At 34.2% G+C, this 9208-nt stretch overlaps 1 pseudogene; it reads right to left on the bottom strand.

Annotated features, from left to right (window-relative positions):
• Nucleotides 1–4471: 4471 nt before the first annotated feature.
• LOC148518302 (5S ribosomal RNA) lies at nt 4472–4590 on the bottom strand (annotated as a pseudogene).
• Nucleotides 4591–9208: the final 4618 nt, after the last annotated feature.

Here is a 9208-nt window from a genome sequence, read left to right on the forward strand (position 1 = left end):
ATAAACTTTTATATAAAACACGTGGATAAGGGGTGTGCAGGATCATACTTCTGAATATAAATGACTATAATTCCGAAGTTTATAGACAATTGGGGGATAAAGATACGTATAGAAAAATGAGGGATGACCCCACAACAAAATTTACATTGCAACTCTAAAATGTAATTGAGAAGTGTAATAAAAGGGGAACCTTAACAGAATCGGACTCTACGTTTTTATTTAATGAAAACCTGGTGATTCCCACAATATATATTTTACCCAAAATGCAAAAACATCCTATTCTCCCCCCCAGGAAGATCCATAATTTCAGGGATTGACTCGCCTACAGCTGCGTTATCCTAATTAATTGATTTTTATGTACAGCACCTTATTTTAGCTAGCCAATCCCACCTGAGGGATACCAGGGATGTCTTAAATATGTTAGAATAAATCACATGGGAAAAAAACTTATCTGGTGACAGCAGATGTGACTGCCTTGTATACAATAATAGACCACCAGAAAGAGATAGATATGGTCTGAAAAGCCCTGAATGGATCTACACTGTGAAATTGATTTACAAGAATTTTTAATTGAAAGGCTAGGTTTTATACTTTTTAATAATTATTTTATTTTTAAAGATTAATATTTTATACAGAAGAGGGGCACTGCAATGGGCACTATGTTCACCTCAAATGATGCAAATATTTTTATTGGGCTCTGGAAGACCAAGTCAATTTGGGGTACCAACCCCTTTAGGGTAAACCTAGTGTCCTGGCACAGGTACATTGATGAAATTTTATTTATCTGGAAGGGCAAAATGGATAATTTAAAGAATGTTTGCTCTCTTCTGAACAACAACAAAAGGAATACAGTTTTAACATATAGCGCCATATTTTATTAGCTGCAAAACTGATGTTTTTTTGCCATTTTGCCAAAAAAAATGGCAACATTTTGCCAAAAAAAGGCAAACAGGTGAAAATGGAGAAAAAAAACTGGAGAAAAGTTTTCTCCATCCAAGACCAGGAGAGAAAAGATGCAAAATCACTATTTTAGGCTAAATATGTAAAAATTTATTTCAGAACCCTTTGATAAATTACCCAATTTTTTTGTAAGTTGCATACTTTGGCAAAAAACATCCGCGCAATTTTTGGGTAAAAAAAATAAATCATTGCAAATGATAGAAAGCTATTTTTTCAGGGAAAATACTGTCCCATGTAAATTGGGAGTATGCTAATATGGGTGCAAGTATATTTTCGTGTCGTAAAAATGCAATTTAAAAAACTGCCAGGTGGACCGCGTGCAATGTTTAAAACACTTGATGCATCCATACTGCTCCCCGAAAAATCAGACCCAATACATTAAAATTATTTCCAATTATTTTTTATTTCACCCCAAAGTTGTGTGGTAATTTTTCACCAAAGTATGCAACTTATAAAAAATGTTTGGGGTAATTTAACATTACGGGGAGTGTCTAGAGGGTTCTGAAAGAACTCCCCACATTTTTAGCCAAAAATAGGGATTTTGCTTTTTTTTTCTCCTGGGCTGGAATGGAGAAAACTTTTCTCCAGTTCTTTTTCTCCATTGTCGTCTGTTTGCTGTTTCCACCGTTTTTTTGGTGAAAATGTTGCCTTTTTTGGCAAAAAACTGCCAATGGCAAAAAAATGCCCGTTTTTGCCACTAATTAAATACGGCCCATAATATTAGTCAAGAAAGTGTGGACTTTTTAGATTTGACTATATACATAAATATATATATATATATATATATAGATGATGGGCTTAATAAGACCACATTTTTTATGAAACCTACTTACTCATGAGCATTTATTGATAAAAACAGTTGTCACCATCAAAGTTAGTTGAATGCTGTTCCTATGGGTCAATTCAAATGTTTAAAAAAGGAATTGTACAGACCATGTTTCTCTTGCAGACAGAGGAGATGAAAGAGTGTTTTACCTTATGCGGGTATGAGACAAGAGAAGTAACATCATCTTTAAATAAAGCCTCTAAATTGGATTGTAAAAACCTTATTAGAGGTGGAGGAGAAAAAATAAAACAGAAAGATGATAAATTTAGATGATCTTTTATTACAGACTATACAGCCCAACATGATAGTTAACAGAATACTTAACAAATATTGGAATTTATTGAGGAAAGACCCAATAATTGGAAATGACTTACCCCATGTACCAGTTTGCATTTTTAGAAAGGCAGCTAACTTAAAATCGAAGTTAGTGAAAAGCTTCTTTGCTCCAGCACCTAAACCTTTTATGATTGCTTCAGAAGGGTTTTTTAGATGCGGATGTTGCATGGGTTGCAAAAATATTCCAAATAACTTTGGTAATAAAAAATTGGATGTGACTATCAATGGAAAAAAATACAAAATTAAGGATTTTATAACCTCATAAAAAACAGGAAATGGGAAAGTGAGAACTGAGATTCTGCACAGAGAGACAATGAATAAATATTATAAATTTGATTATGAAAATAAATAAATAGATAATCCAACTGTAATGATATATGCTTTGGAAAAATCCTTTGCTGTGATAATGGTGTTGTGCACCCAATAGTCAGAAACAACAAATTGAGCAAAATTCCTGCACAGGCAGGCCAAAGAGATTATTGTGTGGGGCACTCTTAGTTAATGAATTATAATAGTAGAAAAATTTAATAGTTTGTTTATTTAAAACATAAACTTTTAATAATACTTGTTAAAATAATAGTGTGCCAGACCCCATGAAAAATATGGTAAGGTGTCCACTATAAATATGTAGAAAAATATATATTTTTTAAGATTGAAAAAACACTGGTTTCAATAATAAGGTCCTGCTTTACAGAGAAAAACTTAATTGTTATAGCAGGAAAAATTAGGCGAAAGTAATATGAGCTATTTCTCTATCCCATGTATGGGGAAAGAAGATAGACTCACATATACATACAGTCAGGTCCATAAATATTGGGACATTGACAGAATTTTCAGATTTTGGCCTCTATTCACCACCACAATGGTTTTGAAATGAAACAAACAAGATGTGCCTTAACTGCAGACTTTCAGATTTAATTTGAGGGTAATTACATCCAAATTGGGTGAACGGTGTTGGAATTACAACGGTTTCTATATGTGCCTCCCACTTTTTAAGGGGCCAAAAGTAATGGGACAAACTAAACAATCCTAAATCTAACTTTCACTTTTTAATACTTTGTTGCAAATCCTTTGCAGGCAATTACAGCCTGAAGTCTGGAATGCATAGACATCACCAGATGCTGGGTTTCATCCGTGGTGATGCTCTGCCAGGCCTCAAATGCATATGTCTTCACTTCCTGCTTGTTCTTGGGGCATTTTCCCTTCAGTTTTGTCTTCATCAAGTGAAATGCATGCTCAATCGGATAGACCTTGTTACCATAAAGGCATTGCAGGGTTAAATGCGCCCAGGAGCAATCAGATCACTACCAGGAGAGATAGAGAAATATCTATTAGACCATGCACATAGTGTTTAAATGCAAGTAATTAGTCCAATACTATGCTGCTGTGTTCTCTTCCTGTTGGGATGAAAATTGGCAATATAACTCTGGTTTAAATATACAAAACCTAAATCAAATATATACTAGTGTCTGCTTTGAATCACACACCGGTGATCACATATCTCTACTCCTGTTCAGTAAAGAATTGATTGGCAGTATAGCTGTAGTTAATGCACAAATCTATTAATCAAAAGCACTGTAGGATCTGCTTAGAATCGCACAGCGGCGATCACATGTCTCTATGCAGTATACCTAGTGGTTAAATGCACACATCCTAAGTCAGGTATAAGATAATGCCTATTGTGAATTGCACAATAGTGATCGTATATTGATACTCAGCTGATAAACGCTGTAGTCAAGGCTGTAAGTCTCCAGCTCATGGATAAGGCATCCAGTCTGACTTAGGTGAGACTAACTCTGCAGACAATCATGCAGTTGCGGTCATGTGACTGTAATCAGCTGACAGGTACTCAGGTGGTGACGCACATTTCGCCCAAGAGGCTTTTTCACACAAAGAGATTGCCCAGATTGCAGGAGACTCTGTCAGTATAAATACATGGATTGGCCAATCAGGGACATCTTTCTGTGATTGATGTGTTCCTGGGCCATTTATCAGTTAACACTGAAGAAAATCCATCGTTAGTGAGATAAAGTTATTGACAGATCGCTTAGTCTGTCATAAGTTTGAATTGGTCACAAATAAAAATGTAGTCTCAAAATTATTACTATTTGAAACCACATTTATTTTAAAAATTATATAATAAAATAAATATAATTAACAAAAACAGATTGATGAAAAAATAAATTGTTTATATTTACCCAAAAATTATAATAATACTATCTCAAACCTAAAATAAATAAATTAGATATAAAGTAAAATAAATTACAAGTGTAAAAACTATATCATTGAGTGAATTGTGTGAAAGTGTGTACATATAGTCCAGCTGAGTTATATTAGTGGTAGAAAATATAACTACAGCACCTGGTATTTCCATGTGGTCTCCCATCCAAGTACTAACCAGGCCCAACACTGCATAGCTTCCAAGATCAGACGAGGTTGGGTATGTCCAGTGTGGTGTGGCTGTAGCTTAATAAGTGTAGAAAAATATAATAGTAGAATATAATAAATAAAAATGATGTATACAGGTGTTCATAAGTGAAAAAAAGTGCAAAGTGAAATATGAAGAAGTTTTAAAATACCGTGATAGTGTAATAATGCAATTTTTTTTAAAAAAAATATTATTTAATATGTCATGTGTTTGAGATGTATTATAATTAATTCAATAATAAAAGGTATTTCTTATGATGATAATATTGATTATATTTTATAAAAATACACTAAAATTGACATACTCATTCATGCCTTAAGGTGCAATGCTATTTAATCTAAAAGTCCAGCTGCTCTCTTTTTTGAGGAGTTCTTTAATCACGTCTCCTCCTCTTATACCAAGGTTGACTGTTTCTAGCCCATAGATTTTTATCTGTTGATAGGAGCTATTGTGTTTATGATAGAAATGCCGTGCTACAGTTGTAAGTTGTTTCATTTTGCATAAGTCAGATTGTGCATTCCTAATTGTACCCATATGTTCCATAATTCTTTGCTTTATCATACGTGTAGTCATCCCGACGTATCTCATCCTGCAAGGACACTCTATGCTGTAAATTACATTATTGGTTCAACAATTAATATACTTAGTCAAAGATATAGTGTTGCCAAATTAGTCCTTGATTTTGGTCTTATTACTGATGTATCTGCAATTTTTACAGGATTCACATGGGTACGTTCCGACAGCAGGTGGTTTCTTTGGGGGGTGTTTTGTGTAATGGCGTTTTGTCAATTTGTCCTTTAAATTTGGAGATCTCCTCAAGCTCATGGAGACTCTCTTATCCAATTTGGCTGCTAGATCATGATCTGACAACAATATGTGCCAATGTTTTTGGATCCTTTGTTTGATATCTCTCCAATTGTGACAAAACTTCCCCACGAATCTGATTTCTTCAGATTTCTTAGTATTCTTATTTCCAAAAATCAGAGATTCCCTTGTGTTCTTGTAAACATAATTGGATGCCCTTTTGATGATCTTCCTACTATATCCTCTTTCTTTGAGGTGCTCTGTTAATTCCAAACTTTGAATTTGATAAGTGGTATTATCAGAACAGTTTCTTTTAAGTCTCAAAAATTCCCCTTTAGGGATATTATCCAACGTTGGGGGAAAATGAGAACTGGAATGATGTAGAAGGCTATTCGTAGCGGTCTTCTTCCTAAATAATTCTGTAGCCAACATGTTGTTTTAATCTCTATATATCTTTAGATCTAAAAATGATATATTAGTATGACTTGCCTCATAAGTAAACTTGAGATTGATGTTATTTTTGTTGAGGGTGCGCATGAATTCTTCTAGTTCTATGAGAGTGCCATCCCATATCAACAGTATATTGTCGATATAATGTAGCCACTCTGATAACATTATATCAGAGTGTTCGTGGCATACATTTTATATTGGCAGGACCAGCAGGCCACTAAAAATCCACATTAGTGAGCAAAATTCTGAATATTCTAAAGAGGAAAGATACCCATGCTCTATCTGAGCCTTTTAAAGAGGTCCACCAGTAAAATACTAAACATATATTACATTTCTATGGATTAAAAAAGTCACTGCAAGCAGTGGGATGAATGATATTACACAAAAATTAGCCCAGAAGGAAATTCATTTTAATTATTATTTTAAACTCTTATACCATCCAGTTTAAACAACGACTTCAAAGTAAAGTGGTTTCTATAAATGATTTATTTGATTTTATTAAGTTATGTTTTTTTACAGTACTGTATACTAACAATGTTTTATTGTTTTATAGATAAATTAAAACCTTTGATGTAATTTTTGGACTTTGTGCAATCCACCTCAAAATCGCTACCAGGGATAATACGAATACTGGTACTACTCCAAAATGGCGATTACGAGGATGCTTCTCTGAGACTTGAACAGGGCAATCGAGGTCTCTAATATGTGCCTAAAGGGGTGCCGCTCTATGCGGAAGTACGTCACTGCTCTCTGACGGGTCCAACAGGAAGATGCACCTTGAGCGTAACTGGAAGCAGGACTCAGAACTTCTGGTTTGTACTATGGAACACGGAAAGAAGAATAAAGCAAAACCTTTTATATGGACACATGATGTCACTTCCACCAGAAGTTATGTGGGATTTAATCAGAACGGTATCTCTAGGAATTATGAAACACAGGGATGGCTCAACTAGATTAGGTAATGTCGGCCTCTTTACAATAGGGATTAGGAGTGAGTTGGTCTATGTCTGGCATTAGGTGATATAATTCTCTGAAGGATGGAGGTATAAAAATCAGTCCCCCTTGACTTCCTCCACATGCCTTGAGGTAGATACATATGCAGGTATAAAAACACGTTGATGGCAGAGGAAGACACAGAAGGTGGAAGATTTGGGATGGTGGGATGAGTTTGCCTGGGGATGCCTGGTATTCTTGTAACCATGTTTATTTGTATACTATTTACATCTGGTAGACAATACCATTTGGTAAGAGTCCATCTATTCCCTACCTTATGTGGAGTTTTTAATCTGTTATGTTTTATGTAATCTGCAATTGGGCAGGACCAATTTGCAAATTGTAGCACCTATCCTTGTGTATCAACACCTATTTTCCTATAGATTGTAAGCTTGGAGCAGGACCCTCTTACCCTTATGTATGTCTTTTATGTATGTATGTATGTATGTCTTTTACAACCCAGTATAATGTTAATTCAAATTGTAAAGTGCGACGGAATTTGTTGCGCTATATAAGAAACTGTAAATAAATAAATAATAAATCAATGTATAATAAATACAGTAGTACACTATTGGATATTTCATATTTGTTCTATATGTGATGGACATATGACATTATGGGAGAGTGAAGGAAGATTATAATTTGACAGAAAATGGTGTGACCCACTTCCCTCACATGCCCATTTGTCTACTGATGTTGTAGACCACCATTTTCGGTAGGAGAGCCATATTGGGTTGAATAATTTATTGAATTCAATGACCTATTGCACTATATGTGTTTCCATTTCTTTTTGAGTGCTTTAAAAGCAAATGGGTGTAAGCGCTGCAGGATCTTATTGGTGATATTTATTGTGTTTAGCATGGCCACTTAATGATATATCGTTTGTTGGCTGAATTGCATAGTGTGAACCTGGCATCACATAATGTTACACAGAAAGTTATATGTATTTAATGCGAATATGTTAATCTTGTTTTCCCCTTGATTTATGCTCTTAAGGCGGATATCCACTAAAAGATATACAAACGAGAGCATGATTACGACATTCCAGTCATGCTCTCATTTGTATATGAAGTGATGTACCTAGACTGAACATTCACTCGTTCAGTCCAGGCACATCCCTCCATCCCCACACATGCTGAACCTGACGAGATAGTCAGGTTGACCAGCTTGTACGGGCGATGTCGGGTGTCGGAAGCAACCAGTGGGCACGCGCATCACTGGCCACTTCCGACCAAAACATCCCCGATGCATGTACAATGCATGTGCGATTTACAAGTGATTGCACGATAACAACGTCGTTATCATGCAATCGCTTGTTAAAATCGCCGAATGGATACCCCCCTTTAGTTTTAACAAAAATATTAGCATAATTTTATATTTTCAAAAATTAAACATTTGGCAACAAAATATAGTAGCCATCTTAAAAATATGTCTAGTTGGAAATTATACACTTTATGGAGTTTTCAGATTTGATAATAAATTTGAACATAAACATACTGCTGACATTCTTATGCTTATGTTATTATATTTAATAGCTTTTTATATTCAATACTGTTTTTTCAGCTTCATAAATTTCCAATTGTGAGTCATTAATGAATGTACACTAGATTGGTTTTATGTTTGGCAATGAAGTAAAAAGTAAACACTCAACATTCTACTGAAGCAGAATTAAGCTCTGCTCAGGAAAATCTAATTATGCACTTGTTACAGAATTTATAGCAATTGTTCATTGCAAACTTGGATATTTGCACTTTACACTAAATGTTGTAACCTCACAAGGTCATGCTGACTTTTCGTTAACAAATATATTATATTATTTTATTGTGCAGAAATACATAAATGTCATTTAGAGTAAAACTTAACTGGATTGAAGGATCACCAGATTGCTTTGTTTTACCTGTGTTTCATAAATCAAAAATATGTTTCATCATGTAGTTTAATTAATTTAGTATTCTGTTTTAAATCATTTTATTACTGTCTTACACAAGAGCATGTATTTAATAAAAACAGTGACTTTCTTAGGGTTCTGGCCACTGGATTTAAAAGGGCAATATTAATAAATGCAAAACACTCCTGGTTTTGCATTTAATATTATTGCCCTTTTAAATTCCGTGGCCTGAACCATCAGAAAGTGGCAACTTTGAAAAGCTTCCACTTAGTAAATATACCACAAAGTTATTTAATTGGGTGCACAAAAATAATAAATTTTTGGTTCACCAAATCAATATTAGAGAATTTTGTCAAGTGATATTCTATAGAGGAATTATATAGTACTGCAGTTTTGCAGCACAATAATTATTTGCGGTCTAATTAAGATCTTAAAAATGGTAAATAATGTAGTCAAACTTAAATTCCTAGCCAGTAAAATAATGTTTTCAAATATACAGTATATAATATTTCAGAAACTAAAA

The sequence above is a fragment of the Taudactylus pleione genome, unplaced genomic scaffold (assembly GCF_031769625.1).
Source record: "Taudactylus pleione unplaced genomic scaffold, aTauple2 ptg000201l, whole genome shotgun sequence".
NCBI lineage: Eukaryota > Metazoa > Chordata > Amphibia > Anura > Myobatrachidae > Taudactylus > Taudactylus pleione.